The sequence below is a fragment of the Mesoplodon mirus genome (genome assembly GCF_964341445.2).
Source record: "Mesoplodon mirus genome assembly, chromosome: 5".
NCBI classification, from domain to species: domain Eukaryota; kingdom Metazoa; phylum Chordata; class Mammalia; order Artiodactyla; family Ziphiidae; genus Mesoplodon; species Mesoplodon mirus.
The window spans coordinates 127,409,537-127,429,740 of NC_138980.1; the positions used below are offsets into that span (position 1 = coordinate 127,409,537).

Genomic DNA, 20,204 nt, shown 5'->3' on the forward strand with positions numbered 1-20,204 from the left:
CCTGTGCAATATTTAGAAAACAAATTAGAAATCACCTTCCAGTTTTTCCAGAGGGGACCAAATCCAAGAAACATTAAGAATGTAAAGGATAGGACAATGTAAACAACAGTTCTGAGATAATTGTGTCCAACAGCAGTGTGGCAAGTTGGTTTTTTTTTTTTTTTTTTTTTCCTCTTCATCCACCAGCAAAGATGGAAGCTTGTTTTAGTCCATTGTCTTGGTCCATGGCAGGGACCAGTGCATAAATCTGTTATTTGATCTGGGAAGAACTTTAAGGCTCTGGAGTCAGGCTGAAGAACTGCAGCAACGCTGGTGTTTCAAAGAGCCTAGGAAGAGCCACGCATTCTGGCTGACCTGCACGCTGCCTGGCCTCACAGGCTGCCGCTTTGCCTCAGTTAACATGACAGACCAAACTTTCCCTTGCTCAGAGTGGACAAGACATGATTTGTTCCCCTTTGGCTGTGTCAGTTCTGCAAACTAGATACCAGAGGCTGCAAGCTCAGGAGAGCCTGACTTTCTGGAACACCATTTGTTTGGACAGGCCAAGCCAGTAAGGCTTTTCATCTCTTTAAAGCTCCCAGGGCAGAGAGCATATTTGAGGAATTCCTTTTTTCAAAGTTTTTTTTTTTTTTTGCCCCTTCCAACATTTTGTTTAAGAGAAAATGAGATGTCTATCTTCTGTTTCCTTATTTTTTTTCAGGAAAGCAAAGGGTTGTTGACTTCCTCCCTCTCCCCTCCCTTCCTTCCTTCTTCCCGAAGGTACTCATCTGAGAAAAAGAGAACGAAGTATTGTTCCTGTTCTCTTTCTTAAGTCATTTGAACACTGTCCCTGCGAGTTCTTTAAGTTCCCTGCAATCTGTACACAAGACAAGGAGGGAGAGAGAGAGGGAGAGAGACAGAGAGGCAAGGGATCAGGTAAAGCACGGGGGCTGCTGCAGCCATTGAGACTCAGGAGCTGGTAAGTTACCCATGCAATCCTTTCTACTTCCATTTCAATGTCCCTGGGATGGATATTGCTGTGGGCATCTTCAACAGAAAATGCTTTACTGGGTGTAATCCTTAATCAAAGTGTACGACTGAAGGATGGCCCAGAATTTAAGCTTATATTTTTTTTTAAGAGAATACTGATGTTTTGCAGAGCTGAGGCTGGCAGAACTGGGCATAGAATTGCATTGGGCTAAGGAGGACATTGTGTTAAATCTGAATTTTGGCACAGATAAGATGGCCGGGTAAACCAGGAGCCACTGGAGTATGTGATGTGTCTCACTGGAGAATTCACTCTTCCTCAGTGCTGTGTCCTGAGAACCTTATCAGAGTGTCTGCTAAGAATTGAGGTTTGCTGTGGGGATTTTGTTACCCATTGTCTAGATTGAGGTGCCTTCTCTTGTTCCTTTCTTTTCATTCAGCATCCCCCCCCAAAGAGAACTGTTAATTTATGATTGTTATTCTGCATCACTGAGGTAGGAGGAAAAAAAGAAGGGAATGTCACTTCGAATTGTACTTCATGGCGGGGGGGGGGCTTATGTGTTCAGGTTCCACATGTGGGTTGAATGTAAATTTATTATCCACTGTCAGTGGAAGATGTCATTTGCCACACAAAAGAAGGCAAAGATTTTTGGGGCATGTAGCTTTAGTTTTGGAAAACAACATGCCACTAAAAGGAAGATTGAGATTGATCGCTTGTGTAGTAGGAGTGAAAAACCAAGGTAAATGTTGAAAAATATTTACCCTGCGCCTAGTTTTCGAAGCACCAAATAGAATACAGCAAACTAGTCAAGATCACACACACCACTAGTTTTTAAAAGTCTAACCTACTTCAATTAAATTTGGCAGAAAGTATAATGTTATGAAGAACTCATCATGGCAAGCCACAAGGAAGCCAAGATCACATTGTCAAAAACAGGCCAGCAAGGTCACTCTGAAAGACTGTGTATATTTACTAATATTCATCATTCAACTCAGAGAGGTGTTGAATGGGTGAAAGACAAAGGACAGGCAGAGGTTTTTTCATATATTCATTTCTATGAAATTTACTGATTGAAGTCATCTGGGATGTGAAGAGTGTGATAAAAATAGCTGTTCTCTCATTTATAAATTAACTTGGCCAGACTATGCATTAACCACAATCAAGTAATTAATCTTTATTCGAAACTGAGCCATCATCTTAATAAGAATAAGAAAATATGATAGAACTGGGCTGTTATGTGGGTTTTGTTCCATTAGTCAGACTTCTTTTTTCTTCTCCTTTTTTTCAAGAGGCTTTCCTTAGGAGCACTATAAAATGAGCAACGGAAAAGAGATGTGATTAGCGTTTGCCTGCTGAGGAGGCAAAATCATGCTAATAACAGTTGAAAGTGTTCTCCAGCTCCCCTACCACTTACCCAGCCACCCCATTTCATAGATCTTCAGGTCAAAAGGGAGCCGGGACGGATCAGCTTGGGCATTTTTTTTTTTAATTTTGCATCTTTTATCAGCAAATGTGACCCCAGTAGAAAACTTAGGGCTGCGAGTTTTCTTGCTTCTTTCAGTTTCATTTTTCCTTGATAATGTATTTGATTTTATGCCCAATTAGAACAACATCAGAGAACACTCTCTCATTTGGGTTATTGAATAAAAGCATCAGATGCAACACAGTATGAAAAAAAGGACAGCAGAGTCACACTGACCAAAGACAAGTAAGGCAAAAGGTGGGTATGCCAATGGCGCAGAAAACAGCCTCGAGCGTGTGTCTCCACTATGGCCCAAGATTAAGGAGCTCAGGATAGATTCTTTTCTTTAAAAGAAAAAAATATGTATTCAGTATTTCCATTTGAGTCGTTAAGTCATTGCCATGAGAATATTTGTTGGATACTGGGGGGGAAAAATCAGCTCCCTAAAGAAAAAAGCCATTGACTCGTTTAGGCTAGTTGCTACCAATCTGTCTTCACTCAACTCCAAGGAGTGAGTTGGCATTTGTGGAAACTTCCAGTGTGTGATTCTTCTTTGGGGTCATCAGAGTCTCTTCTGTGATAACATTAGGGGAACTCCAGCTTGGAATGAGCCATAATTTGACACACAGAGGTTGCGTTAATTAATTTGTGCCCAAACTGTACATATAACTAAATTATAAATTTGTCATATAAATGTTAAATTATGTTAGGATGTGTCCTGTAGGTCTGTGTGCTGGGATATGAATCAAATGAGAGCAAGCAGAACATCAAAAGCACAGGCTTTGTTGTTATACAAATCTGGGTTTGAGTTCCAGCTTTGTTGCTTACTGTGTGACACTTACTTCGGCCAGGTAATTAACCTCTCTAAGCCTCAGTTTCCCCTAATGTAAAACTGCATCTACGTTATAATAGAGTTGTTGTGAGGATTAAATAAGATTATTTATGTAACACGATTAACACAAAGCATGGCAAGTAATAGGAGTCAACCAATGTCCATTGTAATTTTTTTAAGTTTTATGTTAATACTTAAGGGTACTGTCTCTTTGGAATGTAGAGAGTAGACTATATCCCCATAATTTGTGCCATTATCCTTGATCAGTACTATCCCAAGGGTCTGTCAGAACAAAAATCATGCCTCATAGCTTTGGAGTTGGGCACACATTGAGTGAAGCTCAATTCTTTTAAAACAAAGGAAAGCAGAGCTTAATATTTTGATGTTCATCTTCACTAATGGCAGAAACGCCAGATTTAGCCTCATTAAAATGCCAGCTGTGTTCAATAGAGGGGAGAGCAGGGAAGAGTTTGTCTTGGGATAAAAGTCTTGAACTTAGATGAATGTTTGAAGAGACTACATGATATTGTAGATGTTTCATTCTCCCTTTCACCCACTTCCCCAAGCTCTCGAGCTCTGTGCTCTTGGTGACCTTTTCCCTGGCAGTGGAGGGCTGGAGACTTTTTTTTTGGAGACCATTGTGGCAGTGACTCAGCCAAAGAGAAAAGGACTTGAAGTGACATGTTCTCCCCACAGTGAAGGCTAACAGATCCCTCTCCTCAAATATTTTAGCGGCAAGCCACTTACTTTATCACCGATGAATAGAATACCGGTATCACCACTTTGTGTGTGTGTGTGTGTGTGTGTGTGTGTGTGATCCAACTGCTATTTTTCTCTCACTCAAACCTTTAAAACCTACATCCTGGTTAGTCTGTTAAGTAGTAATGATACTTTAACTTAGGTCTTAGTTAAACTTCCCTCTCCATCTTCCAAAAGCAAAACACACAACCACAGCAACAACCAAAATCTACCACTAATAACCCAAATCTTTGAGGTTCTTTTGTTAGAATAAGAGGCTCTGATACAATAGAGACTTGTTTGGACAACTTAACCCTCAGAGAACAAATTGAAGCTGGGTTTTTCTACCCTAATGCGCAAAATGTGTCTTCTAAGGTGGCTTAGAGCAGAACAAAGACCAGTTTGGGAGTCAGAACACTTCTGCTTTGTTTTGTCCAACCTCTGCTGCCCCCTATACGTGTGACCTGATAGGTTTCTTCACTTGCTTGGACCTCAGTTTTCTCTGTAAAATGATGAGGTTGGACCAAATCAGTGACCCTCAAAGTGGTCTGTGTGTGTGATTGTGTTCAGAATTCACCTGGGGCTTGTTTACACTCTTCTCCCCCGCCCACTGCACTAGATGATCTATGAGATTCTTATGCTGACATCCTGTGATTCTCTAAAACAGATGGTCACTGTCTTGCTCTGTCTTCTTCAGGATTGCATTGACATTAAACTAAAGAGCCATACTTTTAAGAATAATTCCTATTTGGCATTTGATGTTCTCTCCAGAAATTAGTTTGGACGTATCAATTGTTATTCTAGAAGCTGTTAGCATTATGGAGTAAGGAATATGCAACCAATCGGATGAGATTGATGAATGTTCTCTAACAACATATGTGTCATAAAAGAGTACTTACTTAGAATTATAAATATTATAATTCTGTATGAATAGCACTCTTCGATTTATGCATTTATATATTATTTGCATCTTACATTAAGATACAAATGCATTCTTTCTTTAATCAAGGAAAACACAGATACTATTTTTTTCTATCCACTTAAAAAATATTTGTAGATTCAATCTCATAAGTTTTTTGGTTTTGTTTTTACCTTTTTACAGTGTGTGTTGTGCTGAGCCTATTTTAGAAGTTAGATCCTTGTCCCTAAGTTAATACTGACATGGAAAGGCAAAAGATTGATAATGGTGTTTGAAAAACTGGCACCCACAAGTCCTGTTAAATCTGCTTTAATCATAAGAAAAATCTGTAGCTTAGAGAAAAATTTCTGATTTCTCTAATTTCATTTCTACCCAAATCTCTTGATTTTTTTTCTCACATGTTTATCTGGCTAATAAGTAGATCAGCAGTGGACACAGGTCTCCACCTGACAGAAGCAGAGAGGCAGCAAATATTTTGATGTGCACTCTCAGAAACAGCTAGCCTAATGATGGCTGTTCTTTTTTTTTTTTTTTTTTTTTTTTTTTTTTGCGGTACACGGGCCTTTCACTGCTGTGGCCTCTCCCATTGTGGAGCACAGGCTCCGGACGCACAGGCTCAGCGGCCATGGCTCACAGGCCCAGCCGCTCTGCGGCATGTGGGATCTTCCCGGACCGGGGCAAGGACCCGTGTCCCCTGCATCGGCAGGTGGACTCCCAACCACTGCGCCACCAGGGAAGCCCATGGCTGTTCTTTTTAACCATTCAAATATCAAATACATTTAGATAAAACAATGACATATAGATAAAAGAATAATAAAATGTCTTCATCAGAAGTTATGTATAATGCATAAATTCACTAGACGGTAAGCACCATGGGAACAGGGCCTTTGTTCGTTCACTGCTATAGCCTGGGGCCTAGAATAGTGCATGGCATAAAGTAGACGCACAATAAATATTTGTGGAATAGATGACAATAAATAAGTGGGCTGTAGAGTGAAATACGCTATCTTAATATAATGCTAAATACAGCAGTTAGTAAGTTGAAAATTAGTCAGAGTTTCTGGGGTTCTGGACAGTGCCAAACTGCCAGCTTGACATGTTTATTCCCACCTGAATTGACTGGAATTATGGCTTGTTCCACCATTACATGCATGGGGCTGTTACATGTATATTAATGTGTCATCTTGGCAAGGAACCCACCCACTTGCTTATGGGAGATAAACATTTATCAGATATACAGAAAAGACTTCGGTTGCATTTTATTTTCCATTTGTTTTCTGGGCAGATGATGGGTTAGCACATTGTTTTTGGCGAGAGAGAGAGACAGAGAGAGAGTGGTCATTTGTTTCTCCTTGACTAAAAGAGTTGTGAGCCAGGATTTAGCCTTGTAGGAAATGCTCAGTGATCTCAGGTTTTTTTATAGACAGGGCTGTAAATCCAAGTTAAAGGGATGCCACTGAGTTTACACAAACACGAAGGAGTGAATTCAGGGAGGGAAATGTGATATCCTTGTGGCACACAATACCTTTTCCTTTATATAATTAGGCGCTGGAGACAGCCAAAATGAACAAATCCTGGATTGAGGCAGTTTTGCACTTATTTGGCAAATTTAAAGTGATAAATATAAGTGTGAATATAACAACGCTGGGGTCTTAGGTTTCCATTATCCATAGTAGGAATGGAAAAACCTCTCTTTGTTCACACTGATAAAGCCTGTCTCTTTAGTGCTGAATACCAGGGCCACACAAAGGAATTCTGACTCCTTCTCCTATTTTCCTGTGATCTGCTACGGCCCCGCTTTGACCTCATTCTGTGACGGCCACTGGTATTAATGGGAGAATGAGATAACCACCACTCGCAACATTTATGGAGGAGTCATGACGAAGTTTGGGGACTGCCAAGAACTTTACATACATCATTTCACTTAACCCTCCCATTCTAAGAAGTAGGTGCTTTATTCTCCCCATTTCAGAGATGAGGAAAGGCAACTACTACCTTGTTTAACAGATAGGCTAGAAAAAGTTAAGTGATTTACTCAAGGTCACTGAATTGATGTTCCTTGTTTTCAGGTTTCTCATTAAGGAGGAAGCAGCTAATAATTATTTTTTTAAAATTAAGTATCCCTTAAGGCAGTGTTCCTCAAGTGTAGTCCAAGAACCAACGGCATGGCATCACCTGGGAGTCTGTTAGAAAAGGGGAATCTCAGACTGCACCCCAGACCCCCTGAATCAGAATCAGCATATTAACATGATCTCCATATGTACTCCATATGGAGCACATTCAAGTTTGAGCAACACTGCCTTAGGGTTTTGATCTGTTGTATACACAGATTGATTTCAGAATGTAGGTCCCTGTTCTACAGAGCCCTTCTGTAAACTTTGAACTTGTCCAAGACAACATAACTCCCTCTTGGATAATGGTGTTACTGGACAAGCCTCAAGTCTATTCAGCTCTGAGCAACATTAGACATGATTTTTGTGGTCTCACCTAGCAAGTTAACGCCATACCAAGGTACCCTAATAATCTCAGAGAGTAAAGGTCTGGGGGTTGTTTTTCAAGTGTCTTCTGAGAACCAAACATCAGAATCACCTGGGGCCGATTACTAGGCCTTTCCCAGCTCTAATGAATCTAGGGAGGGGCCTAAGGCTCTGACTGTCCCACAGGCTACTGGCTCAAGGTAAGGAAGACCCAGCAGGGGCAGTGACAAGTTTTGGGAACATCATTGCAAAAAGGTGTCCAGCTTTTTCAGCGGTTTGAAAAAATATTTAAAAGCAACAGTATGAGATAGAGTATCTCAGAGCCCTTCTGGGAAGAAGAGGTACGCTGCCAACTTCTCCCTTTGAATGCTGGAGAATGGAGACAAGAAACCCTGCTACCTGCCTCTGGGAGAAGGTTGGGGGGCGGGTCCCCAGCATCACCGCCAAGGAGCGATGCCAGCAAACACCCCTCACTCTTCCCAGTTCGAAAGAATCCTTAGAGCTTCCTTTGCACTGGGGACTCACCGTTCTCACTTAGAACAGAAATCAAGAGGGGCTATTGTTGGAGGGGTGGGGGAAAGGAAGCAGGGCCGGAAGAGAGTAAGGGAGAGGACCGGAATAACCTCTGGTTTGCTTCAGCCTGGACACAACGCCTTTGCCTGGATGGAGACGGTGGCTTCTCCCCCTTAATGGAGGCCCTCTGGCCTTCCTCAAGGGAAGTGCAGGGAGAGAAAGAACTCTGCGTTTTCAACGTTGTTTTATGGACAAGCCACTGCTTGTCTCTTACTATTTTTCTAATTCAGGCAGTTTTCTTCCCCACAGCAAAGTGGAGCTCCCTCCCCTCCCCTCCACCCCTGATAGCTTTTTCAGTTAAAAAAATGTATGAAAGGGGAACTTTCAGCATTATCCTGAAAAACGTATACATTGAAGACTTTTAAGGTGCGAAGGAGCACCGTACTTAATCCACCAAGGTGGGGTTCCTGAACTACTAGAACTTGAAATCTTAGGGTGAAGAACATGCAAAAAGTTCTACAAGGTTACTCCTAGGTATATCCAGAATCCTGCCTCCTACCGGATTTTTTAAGAGTTGGGGGGAATTCTCTGGCGGTCCAGTGGTTAGGACTTTGCGCTCTCGTGCAGCACAGCGCACCCCCCCCCAAAAAAAAAGAGAGAGAGAGAGTTGGGCAAGCACCATCTTTCTTAACACTCAGGAGATATTCAGTATGTAATGCAACAAGCAAGTCAGCGTCTCCTCCAACATCATCCAGAGCTCTCCTGCATCCCAGTCACATCAGCACAATCCCCTGTCTCTGGATCCCCAGGGATGGAGAGTTCTTATCTCCTAGCTGTAGCCTGAGTGGTGAGTCTTAAAGAGGATGTTGGAGAAGGAGTGGAGAGCCTAGTGTTTGGAAAAGAAGGTGCAGCTCAATATTAGGTCATTTTGGTTTGTCTTTACAGCCTTTAAGTGCTCAAACATTCCGCACTTTACACTGGCTCCTTGGGCTCTTTCTGAGCCTCCTAGGAGAGGGATTTCGGCATCACATATTCGGTACCTGCAGTTAGGAAGGACGTTCTGCTGTGAGCAAATCCTATCCCAGAAGGATTAGGACATAAAGTGCTAAATTTATTTGCTTTTCAACCAATATGGATTTTGGGGGAGGGGGAGTTGGTTTACTTAATAAAGTGTTATCTCTCCTGTACATGGCACATGTGCCTTACACACGTGTGTATAAACACACACACACAGACTATCCAAAATCATTGGCTCTTATGGAAGGAAACTGTGGATTAGCCCCAAACTGTTTATTTGACTCAAGAATGTAGTATCTGATTCTCAGTCCCCTATACTTTCAAACAGATTTACTATCGTAATTATATTTTTCTTAGATATAATTTAAAAAAGAGCTTGAATTTTGTTAGCTAGTGGCAGTAGGGGAGAAGGTGAGAGAGGACTTAAGTGTTATTGCAAGAAATTCATAAAGGGTTCCATTCACTTATTGTGTGTTGTTTTGAAAATGTAAGTAATGCAGAAGAGAAGACTAAACTTGGAGTCAGAGATAGAGGCTTGAGTGTGCTCGCTGACACATGAATAGAAGGCAAGTCAGTGAACCCAAAAGCATATGGAAATTTAGTATATGACAAAAATAGCATTGCATATCAGAGAGGAAAGTTGGATTATATAGTTAATGGTGTTGGCATACCTAGGTAGCTATTTGGGAAAAAACAAACATATCTCTTCTTTATTTCTTAAGTTAAAATTCCAGATAGATCAAAGATTTAAAATGTTAAAAATAAAAGCATAAAAATAATAGGAAAATGGCAGATTTATTTTTTTTGAATCTCAGGGTAGGAAAAGTCTATCTAGTTTTATCTAAAGCCTTAACATTTATTATACATTAAAATTAAAAAGCTTCTATAGGGCCCAAACTCAATAAGCAAGGTCAAAAGGGCAAATAAAAACTGGGGGAAACATTTTAAACATGTATCACAAAGAACTTAATATGACCAGAAAATGGACAAATGACATGAAACACATTTCACATAAAATGAAATATATTTGGTTCTTAAACATGTAAAAAATAAAAGATACTCAATCTACTTCATAAAAATGGATGCAAATTAAAACTAATTAAGAGATACTATTTTTTACCTACTTGATGAAACAAAAGATAAAACATTAACATATTTGTTTCTGGGGATCTGGAGAGTACTGTCATATATCGATGGTAGAATAGTGAATTAGTAAAACTTTACTATAGAGAGCAATTTGTGTCTATCAAAATGTAAAAGTGACTCCTCTTGGAAATTATATTACAAATATACTTGTAAGATGTAAAAAGACATACCTACAATGCAAGACAAGAAAAAAAAAAGATTAGGTATAGCATAATTGTCCAATAAGGGATTGGCTCAATTAAGTACAGTACATGTATATAATGAAAATGCTTCTGATTTTAAGTTCCATGCTCTGATAATTTTTTAAGGATGATCATTTCACATCCATCTACATTCCTCTTGTCCTTTCCCTGCCCGCATGTCACTAAATGCCACATACAAAACCACAACCAAAGGCTTTGTTCCTTCTCCTTCAGTTGACTCTCAAATCATAGGGTCCCCATTCCCTTGGCAACATGTAAAATATGGGTGTCAACCAGGGTGAGAAAGCAGGCCAGAAAGCCGAGTTTGAGAGGGGAGTGGCAAGGCAGTATAAAGGAACGGTTACAACCCATGTTCTGGGGGCAGCTGCTTGAGATCAAGTCCCCACCCACTTGCTTGCCAGCAGTGTGATCATGAGTAGTTTAATTTCTTCATCTGCATGACAGGTATAAAATAGCACCATCCTCTTAGGGTTTGTTGTGAGGATTAAGAGTGATAATTCATGCAACTGCTTAGCACAGTGCCTGCCTTATAGTAATATTCAACAAATGTTAGCCCTATTAGTTATTTATCTGAACTCTCCCTGTTCATGGGATCTGGAGCTTTCCTGGGGAAGTGGGGAAGAGAGGCATCTAAGTCATCAAGCTGTGTACTCATTAGCACCATGAACTGAGAGTCCTGGGGTGATTCAAAGCCTTTTTTTCCCCAATCCAACAGCACAAAGGGAGAGACTGGAGTAATTTCTGCTGCCCCCAAGCTAGTATCATTCAGGGAAACTACTTCCACAATTCTATCCCCTAGAGTCAATTATATCCTGAAAATGTGATAAATGCAGGCTGGAAAATTGCAAGATTGTGACATTATGCAGGGGGTTGAGCCAGTTAAGTTAAGCAGTGAGTTTCAATTTGCATGAAAAATGTTCCTTAAATTACATTTGGATCAAAATATCATTAAATATTAATATTAGGGCCATTGTATAACTTCCTCCCCATGGTAGTCATCATATAATAAATATGAGTTGCAGCTTCAAACCAAACCAAACCAGGCCCAAAATCTTCCATCACCATGACATGCATATGCCCGTGTTTCCCAGCTTCAGTCTCAGTGCAGCCCAGCAAGGGATGTACCTGTGCGCCCCTGTAACTTCAAGTGTCTCAGCCATGGATAGCAGCCCTCCAGCAAAAACAATAAAAAATATTTGACGGCTTTTAAGTGAATTGAATTTTCCCTCTGTGTGTAAGGTGATAGTGAACCCTCTTTGCATACACTCACTGCCTTATATATTATCAGATCACATTCTAGAACTAGATTCCAGAAGGCACAGTTTAGCTTAGTGGGTTGCCCTGCCTACTAATTCTTTCATGTGTGTCTGTTCTCCCTAACTACATTGGAACCATATTTGTCAGAGGCTGTTTTTAACTATTTTTATACTCTCTCAGACAAGAGCCCTCCAAATCCTTGTTGGTCTCACATTAAAGCTCTTATTATCCCCACTTTAGAGATGAGTAAACCGAGACTCAGAGAAGATAGGCGATCCGGCAGAAGTCATAAGTTCTGTGAATCTCCAGGGTCTGTGGGGTTATTGCAAGGAGTCAAGGGGTCTGTATTTGGATGTCAAGTACCTACTGTTTGCACACTGACTAAATAATGTTTTGAAGGTACACGTACCTCTGCTTTCAAATCTTGTTATATAGTGGTAATTAATAAAATATAAATTAATTTCAAATGTTGCTGAATTTAAAATAGCTTTTGGTTATTTTGTAATTTTTCAAACTTTCTGGGGATTTGGAAAATGGGTTTATTTATTTATTTATTTATTTATGAAATTTACAAAGGGAATCATGCTGAAAAACCTGGGAACCACTGTCTGTAGACCAAAGCTGGTGTTCACTGATAAATTACAGGGCGGTATTTTGAATAATCTAGGTCTTCTGGTGGCAGTGAGATTTTCTACTCTTAAACTGCTACCTATACCTATATTTGATAGAAAGCATCTGGAAGTAGTCATCATTATTGTTTAATTTCTTCCTTCGTCTAACAGCTGTCTCCCTAAAGATTCCTTTCTGACCTGTGTGACATTCGGCAATCTGCTTAACCTATTTGCATACTAGTTTCCTTATTGGCAAAATGGGGAAAAGGGGAGAGCCTACCTCATAGGGTGCTGTGATGGTCACGTGAGTTAATGCACGTGATGCCTTAACACATTCTTGTCACATAGGAAAGAGCAAATGTGGTCTTGTGTTAGGCACCACTTGCTGCTGCTTTTTGTCACATAGTTGGAACTTGATAGACATTTGGGGGATAAATTTATGAATAAGTGAAAATGTGGAATAGGAAGAAAGGGCAATTCTAGATATGTAATTCCTCATCTATATTTCCTTAGTCACAGGCAGGCAGTTAGGACAGTGGTTTTTATGCAGATACTGTGTTTGGGAGTATTTGCTTCAGTGAGCTCAAGCTAGAGAGACGATGATGTTTCTATATCTTCTGGTCCAGTAGCTGTTACAAATCTATCAACTTTATGCATTAGATTCATCAAAATATGCATTTAATAGGTCAGGCAGGAAGAGTTTGGGCTTGGAGCAGATGTCAAGTACAGGCTTTATTCCTCCTTAGAAACTATGAGAGGAAACAAGACCAGTAAACCATCTAGACAGGAGGAGAGAAGCAATGCTTTCTTGCCACAAACCAAAATGCTGAGGATCACAGTTATGAGAGGGTCAAAGGAAGTCAGAATGACCTTTCGTAGCAGGCTCAATGTTTATGTAGCTTAAAATTTCACTTCCAGATCATCCCATGGATAGTTATTTAACTTTATGCCATGAACAAACTTTGAGCCCGATAGAAATTTTTTTTTTCAGTGTTTGCAAAGTGAGGTGTTTAAGGTAGAAAAGAAGAAGCCATTGCTAGACTTTTAAAAATGGGATGCCCTGAGTGTCACTACTGCCTGACATAATTGTTTCTAACAAAGGTCTCAGGCTGATGGGCCAATGAAGAGATAGTCAGCTTCTCCAAACCGGCTGCTTTTCCCAAGACCAGGCAGTAATAATCTTAGCAGCTACTCATCGTTGGCTGTACCACGTGGGCAAAGCTATGTGCTGGTGCTGTGGGCACTACATGAATAAAACCCACTTTGAGCTTTCTAGAAGTTTCCAGTAAATTAATGGTTATACTGAATGGCGGTGAATATGCTTCCCTGTCACCTCCATCCATTGACACTGTTTCTACTCACTGGGACCACACAGAACAAATCCAGTCCTTCCAAGTATCGGCCCTTTGAAGTATTCAAGTAGAAGCTGTCAAGTCCCCAGACCTCCAACACACCTCCTTCTTAACACTCCAGGTTCCGTCAGCCATCTCAGTAAGGTGTGGTTTTGCATCTCCTCACCAGCAGGTTGTACTCCTCTGTGTGCTCTCCAATGTGTCCCTGTCCGTAAGGTTTGACCCAGAATGCCCCCCCACCCATCCCAGTGGTCTGGCCAGTGCACAGTAGAGAGAGGGGCTCTCTGAGGCCCATTTTCAGAGCTACAGCAGTTGCTGAGATTTTCCCTCAAAAGGTCCAGATGAAAAGGCCTGCAGTAACAAACTAGGAACTTGCAATGAGCATTATTGATTTGTCTTGTTATTTTTCTAGATCTCTAGCCCTAATCTTGTTTCAGGTCTTCCTCCTTCCTCTTTACAACCACGAGAATCTCTTCTTACTAGTATTGTTAGGAAGCCAAAAATACTAGTATAGTTATATTTATTGAGTACTTTTTTTCATCAAGTGTTTTGTATATCTTATTTTATGAAATCTCATAATTAACCCCGTGAGGTGGTTTTCTTTTTTTCTTTGCTTCAAGATGAGGAACCTGAGGCTCGGAGATTAAGTAACTGGTCACAGTTGGTAGGTGAAAGACCTACAATTCAAACCCTGGGCTGCCTAACTTCTCAGTTTATGCTCCTTCTACCTCACTCAGCCTCTTTGTGATATAGCACATTGGAACATTCCTAGTGCTTTCTCTGACCATACTAGGTGCTCAATAAATGTTAGTTCCCCTTTCTCTTATCAGCCTTTCTCGTCCTCCAACTAATGCAACCTAAAAATGAGAAAGAAGGTTGTGAGCTGCCAAAAGTATGTGCCAGACTCCTGAGGTGGCCGTGCAACATCAGTTCCAACATGATGTGCCTTTAGCCCTCTAAGCTCCTTCCAAGGAGCTGTGGGCCAGCTCTAAAGGGCCCCTGTTAATCTACTAGGCAACTAGCTTACCATTGAGGGATGTCTAGCTGTTCTTTCTAACCAATCCACACCACTTATAACTTCCTCCTCTTCAAATAATTCTATTCATTCCCGAAACTTCAAGTAAATTCAGAGTATCTTCAGGGCCACCAGCACCTCAAACCTAGTCCTGCCTCCTTTGGAACTTCGGATCTGTAAATCAGGGCAAGATGTAGGCAGCAAGTGCCATCTCAGGGCGAGCTGCTCTTTGGCTCCTACTCTCACTGGGGTCCTTTATGCCCCTTTGAGAGCTCTCTAATGTAACACCGTCAACAGCTATCATACTCAAGTTCAGTAGTTCTCAACTGGGGACAGTAGAGGCCACCCTGGAGGCATTTGGAAACAGGGAGATTATCACAATGACCAGGGGGCACTATTGGCATCTAGTGGTTGTGGGTGGGCAGGGATGGTAAAGTTCTGCCACGAACCCACACAAAATAGCAATAGTGTCCTCTCCCCTTGAGAAAGTCAGGAACATGACTTTTCTCACCATTGTCCATCCATGCCCAGCACAGCACCTATCCTTCCACAGATGCTTAATACAAATCTCTGAATGAATGTTCTCCTTTGTCACCTTTCCTATTTTTCTGCATGTCTCGTCTCTCACTGGAGGTTCTGAAATAGAGCTGTCTTGCTCGCCTCTAATTTCTGGGAGTGACTGCAAACGTGGAGGACTTATTCAGCTCTGTCTCCTAGATATTCCCTTCCTCTTTCCTTCTCTTATGCTCGAAATTTTCAACAGTTTAGAGAACGACAGCCCTAATGAATGCCTTCTAAATTGATCAATAAACATTTACCCTTTGAATAGGTCTCAAAGACATGGCTTTCTAGAGTAAATTTAGGTAGGAAATTTTCCCCTGCAACGTGGAGCTAAACACCCTAAAAAAGTATTAGGTTGATGGCCTAATTCAATGAGTTGTTAATGATTAAGTCTAAGTGATTTGGCTAAAGCAGCAGCAGTGGCCAACTGGCTTCCCCTCTCAGAACCATGAAGCTACAGCCTGGATTGGGTAGAGGAACGAAGAGGCCTCTTAAGAAGCCAGTGAGGAAAAATCTAAAAGTTTGAGGTCTGACCATCTTCATCATTCTTACTGAAATGTCATAAAATCAGGTACTAAGTAGATCAAGGACTGCACCTCCCTCCAGGACAGAGAGCCTGTTAAAGGAGAGTTAGAACCAGATCCCCATGAAAGGTCTGTGCTCCCAGCTCCGTGATAGAGGCATGTTGCTGTCGGGTGGACCGTTCTCTGTGGTTGGAAATTTTCAGAGTTCATTGGTTTTACTCTCTGGCTGATTTCCTTGATAAGACACTTAGCTCCTTTCTCTTTTAAAATTTCAGAGAGGATGTTCTCTTCCCATCACGAGAATTCCCAACTCTGCTCCACTCAAGGGCTCTCTCATTTTCTTAAAGTGGATGAAGGAATACTTTAAAAAGTCTTAAAACGAAGATTTTCATTCTTCTCAAATTGAAAACAACCATCTGAAGAGCAGCATAGCTCAGGGCTGATAAGGAAGGGCTGGGAAGGATCACAAAGCAGAGAAATTTAGTAAGGGAGGAAAGAACCAGCATTTATTTAGCACTTGCTATGTGCCATGCAGGTACATAGCAATAGTAACAACTATTAGGTATCTCGTTTTAATCTTTCCCCAGATCCATGAAGTAGTGTATTAGTCAGGATAGACTAGGTAATGTTTCAGTGACAAGCACACTCTAAATCCCCACGGCTTAAAAAAATAAAGAAAAATGAAAGAAAACAAGGATTTATATCTCCCTTCCATTACATATCCATTTTGTAAATCAACAGTGGCTTTGACCCAGGTCACCTTAGCTTTAGGACCTAGGCTGACAGGACAGCTATACTGGAAATGTTTCAGGTTGCTAGGGTACAGGGAAAGAAAATTATGGGAACCATGGACTGATTCTCAAAGATTCCACGAGGAAATGACACGTCACTTGTGCTCGCATTTTGTTGGCCAAAGCAAGTCACATGGCCATGCCTACAAGTAAAGGGAATAGGGAAGTGCAATCTGACTATGTGCTCAGAAGAGGAGCTAGAAATATTTGATAAAGTGTTATTATCCTGTTATTACAGTTAAGAAAAGGGAGGCTTAGGAAAGTTAGTAGGTCGGGGAGCTGGGATTCGGACTCTGTGTCCTGAGCTCTTTGCTCTTCTATAACAAGTGCATTCTACAGGCACGTTACATGCATGGCGCTATACCTTATCTCCACATGCTGTGATGAGCTTAAGTATCCTCGGGGCTTGAGGGTATGTGCACCTCTGTGGACAAGTTAAAGCCAAATCCAAGTAATCGTGGCTTAGCTTTTATTTCACATATGTCCATTCTCTTTAAAGGTCTTCAACACATTCAGTGTGAAATCAGTTTGTAATAGAAATTTCATCCTTGAACACATGCCAGAGTTTTCTTTTTAATCATAGTCTCAGGTATGATAGGTTTCCTTGCTTATTTCTTTTATTTGTTGAATAATGAGAAAAAAGGCCACTCTGCCCTCAGTTTGGTAAGGCTGCTGCCTGGTGGATGTTCAAGAGATCCAGAGGAAAGGATGCCCCAGCTTCCCTCCATTACCTTCAAGACAGTCCCCAGAAAAAGCATTCCTTGCTCAAAGACACAATAAACTAGCAAGACTGATTCTACCAGCCCTTAGAAAATCAATCCTGATATTTCATCTCCATGGAGCTCAGAGGAAGTGCCGTGTTATATCAGTTCTTCTTAGACTTTTCTAATCCAAGTACTGCTAATGGGAGAGAAAAATCTAGAAAAGAAATCCTAAGTAATCTGCTTAGGTAGAATTTCAGCCTTTAACGTGTCCTAGTTTTTGCATTCTGCTCCATAACATATCCGTATTTGTTTGCATTTAAAATGTTTTAAATTACTCACCACTAAAACTGATAAGCCAGGAAGATATTATACAACTTATTCTTTGGTTTTCTCCACCCTTTGGAACTTGACTTCAAGCCTTCATAATCTATTAACGACAATATGCTTATCTCCTGAAAGTAGGTCCCAGAGAAACAGGGATAAGGGTAACTGTCAGGTTGGGGATATGGTGGGTTCCTCCTGGCAGCTAGAGTATCCCAGACCCAACAGAGAATAAAGACGAGGAAGAGGAGGAGGGTAGGGGTTGGGGACAAAGAAGAAGAGGAACATGGAATTGTATCTGGAAACATGGAGGAGCTAGTACAGCCAAGAAAGAACTCCAAACAGGGCCTTAAAAAAACACACAGAAAGAACTCAAAACTAATTTACTGAGCATGACAGTTGCTAAATAACTACAATTTTTATTAGTTATATTTTCCTTATCTATTAAAAAAGACAAAGTACTTTGTCCAAAGCACAGCTAGTTGTGGCCCTAGGCAAATTAACCTTGCTGGGTTCATAAGGCATGAACTCGAATGCTGCTCAGCTTAAAAGTTTGCAAAACTCTTTGAAGGCAGAGAGTGCAATTTAAGTATTACATATTATTAAATAAAATGCCTATTTAGGAAAGGAGCTCTCTATTAGCGTTACCTTAACTAGTAGTCAACACCCAGGAGAGCTCCTTGTCAAAATTTTTATGACAGAAGGGATCCAGGTGTCCATCACTTAAAATGGAAAATCAAAGAACAAAGAAACAAGCCCAGGCAGTAGTGAATGGAATGCACCATTAAGGCATTGGCTTGGTTCAGAGATAGATTCCTGAGCTAAAGAAGGCCTCATTTACTGGAATGGAAAAATATAGGGCCAGGAAATTGCTCAGAGGTCTCCTGTCTTTTCCTGTGCACATGGAGATGCACTATGTGTTGGCTACTGTTTTGGATCAGAATCTCAGTTTTAGAAATAGCCTGAGTTGTGTCCTTGGAAAGGGAGATGGTTGTGTGGTATATTTGTGTGTGGTGGGGATGGAGGAGGGGGAGGTGGGGAGGATGTTGGGGGGAGCCATTTAGACGCTCTCTGGAACCATATTGCTTCCTTGGCCTCACAGACAGTTACCAGAACTGAGCTAGGACATTGGGCAGCTGACCTGGGCTTAGAGAGCCTCCAAGTCTCCTGAACTAGCTCTGAGGTAGAGCCAAGCTGGCCCTGCTGACAACACAGGCCAGTTCTGCCTGGTCACGCTGGATGGCTGGTTGCAAGCCTGCCTGTTTTTCAGCAGACATTTATCTGGCAACAACCTCTTGAGAGACAGTGTTTTAGGCACTTTAGAGAGATCTGATAGACAGATCTCTCTAAATGTACAGATCTGAGAGGTATTTTGAAGGTAGAACTTGCTTTTAGATTGGCCATGAGTTAGGGGATATAACAGGAAACAGAAGACAAACATCCCTGTCCTCATGGAGCCTGCATTCTAGTAGAGGGAAGTGGACAATGAATAAAATAAATAAGTTATATAATATGTTAGAAGATATGGAGAAAAATAAAACAAGGGGGCTTCCCTGGTGGTGCAGTGGTTAAGAATCTGCCTGGCAATGCAGGGGGACACGGGTTCGAGCCCTGGACCGGGAAGATCCCACATGCCACGGAGCAACTAAGCCCTTGTGCCACAACGACTGAGCCTGTGCTCTAGAGCCCATGCTCCACAAGAGAAGCCACTGCAATGAGAAGCCCACGCACCGCAACTAAGAGTAGCCCCTACTCTCCGCAACTAGAGAAAGCCTGCGTGCAGCAACAAAGACCCAACACAGCCAAAAAATAAATAAATTAAAAAAAAATGAATAAAACAAGGAAGGAGAAAGAATAGGAGTGCGGGGGTGGGGAGCAGGGCAGGGTTAGGGTGGCCTCGTTGAAAAGGTGATATTGAACAAAAACTTAAAGGAGGCAAAGAGAGAATCATGTAGGTATCCAGAGGAAGGGCTGTCCAGGCAGAAAGGGCAGCAGGTGCAAAGGCCCTGAGGTGGGAGAAAGCCTGGTATGTGTGAGAAAAACCAGAGGTCATTGGGATTGGAGTGGAGTAAGCCAGGGAGAGTGTGGTAGGGTATGAGGTCAGTGGGGTAACGACATCATGGAGATACTTGCAGACCACAGGCTGGGCTCCGGCTATACTCTAAAATAGAAGATTGTTGGAGAGTTTTAGGCAGGAGAGTAAGAAGATCTGACTTATACTTTAATATAATCAGTTTGACTATTGTGTTGAGTAGGCTACAGGAGCCAAATGTGGAAGTAAGGAGAAGAGTTAAGAGGCTATTAGAAAACAATTTTCCATTATTTCAGAGTAAAGGTCAAAGTTCCTAGAAGAAACTTATGGCTTGGACCACGGTAGAGGCAGTGGAGGTGGTGAGAAGTGGCTGGATTATGGATAGACACTGAAAATAGAGCCCATAGAATTTGCTAATCCATAACTGGGGTACTCAGGTAGTCTGTCCAGGAAGAAGTTAACGAGCTGTGAAGGAATGGTGATGAGGGGTGTTCCTCTCCACTCAAGAGTAGTAAAGAAAGAAGAGCCAGGATTCTTTTTTTAAAAAATTTATTTATGTTCGGCTGCGTTGGGTCTTTGTTGCTGTGCGTGGGCTTTCTCTAGTTGAGGCGAGCAGGGGCTACCTTTCATTGTGGTGCACAGGCTTCTCATTGCAGTGGCTTCTCTTGTTGTGGAGCACGGGCTCTAGATGCACAGGCTTCAGTAGTTGCAGCACACGGGCTTCAGTAGTTGTGGCTCACGGGCTTTTGAGCGCAGGCTCAG

The 20,204-nt window shown here is 41.5% G+C and overlaps 1 protein-coding gene across 2 annotated transcripts in view; it reads left to right on the forward strand.

Moving 5' to 3' along the window:
- Positions 1–449: 449 nt before the first annotated feature.
- The window catches only part of ZNF366 (zinc finger protein 366), a 63,702-nt gene continuing 43,947 nt past the window's right edge, over positions 450–20,204 (forward strand). Inside the window, exon 1 of one of the 2 annotated variants that reach the window (XM_082623348.1) lies at positions 450–958. The gene's annotated coding sequence lies outside the window, so the exon portion shown is untranslated. Of the gene's footprint in view, positions 959–6,847; positions 6,864–20,204 lie in introns of those variants that run through there. The other variant, XM_082623349.1, reaches the window with a different exon arrangement.